The 1,230-nt window shown below is 45.1% G+C and overlaps 1 non-coding gene across 1 annotated transcript; it reads right to left on the reverse strand.

Annotated features, from left to right (window-relative positions):
- Positions 1 to 588: 588 nt before the first annotated feature.
- Positions 589 to 661, reverse strand: TRNAK-CUU. Its single transcript has one exon. It is a non-coding gene; the product is annotated as a tRNA-Lys (tRNA).
- Positions 662 to 1,230: the final 569 nt, after the last annotated feature.

A 1,230-nucleotide genomic window follows, 5' to 3' on the forward strand; every position in this document is an offset into this window, starting at 1 on the left:
GACCTTTAGCCTGCGGAGAGGAGACCATGCAGGAGCAGGTGACCTGGCAGGAGCTGCAGCCCGTGGGGGACCCAGGTTGGAGCAGTTTGCTCCTGAGAGATGGACCCTGTGGTACAGAGCCATATCTGGAGCAGTTCTTGAAGAGCTGCTGCCTGTGGGCAGACCATGCCGGATCAGTTTGGCAAGGACTGCATCCCGTGGGAGGGACCCCACAGTACAGGGGATGAGAGTGACCGAGAAGGAGCATCGGAGAAGTGCTATAGACTGACCATAACCCCCATTCCCCTGCACCACTCGGTGGGAGGAGGTGGAGGAGGGTGGTTGGGGGGGAAGGTGCTTTTGGTTTCTTTCCTTTGTTTCTCACTTCTCTAGCTTGTTAGTAATAAGCAATAAATCTTACTATCTCCCTATGCTGAGTCTGTTTTGCCCGTCATGATAATTACTGTGCAATCTCCTCATCCTTATCTCAACCCTTGAGTCCTTTTCATTGTATTTTCTCCCCGTTCCTCTTTGAGGAGGGGGAGTGAGAGAGTGGTTGTGGTGGAGCTCGGCCGCCCACCCAAGTAAAACCACCAAAGTCCTTTGTGGCGCCCAACGTGGGGCTCGAACCCACAACCCTGAGATTAAGAGTCTCATGCTTGACCAGCTGAGCTAGCCAAATGAAAATGAATGTTGTGTCCTTTTACTGATTGAAATAATCTGACACAGGCAGGAACAAGCAGAAGCTCCTTGACGTTCCCCATGTTGTAAGGAAACCAAACTGGAATGTTGAAGATTAAAAAGTAGGTCAGAATTAATAAATACATTGTAAAGTAATCCACACTTTAAATCCTGATATAAAGTGGGTGAAATTTCTGCTCTGTTCCAGTAACCAGAGATTCACCCTAGCACTTTTATTATGCTAAAATTCTTGTACAGACAGAAATGGCTAATGCATATTTGCATCAAAAAAGGAAATGAAAGAAGCTGCAAAATTACATTCCCAATTCTAAAAAAAAGAAAACTACACAGCAAAGGTTGGAACAGGTCCAGATGTAGTACAAACAGCCACTTTTACCTGGGGGATATATGCAGAAAAATCATGACCGTGATTAGGTACATTGGAATTCACCAACCCACTCTTTACTAGCCTGCCTGCCTTCCTCAATTGCAAATAAAAAGCATTTCTTCTGTTATATGCAGAACAATATTTTTTATTTAGTATTAACAGACTACTTTTATGGGTTGTAT

Source organism: Cygnus olor, chromosome 3 (assembly GCF_009769625.2).
Source record: "Cygnus olor isolate bCygOlo1 chromosome 3, bCygOlo1.pri.v2, whole genome shotgun sequence".
NCBI lineage: Eukaryota > Metazoa > Chordata > Aves > Anseriformes > Anatidae > Cygnus > Cygnus olor.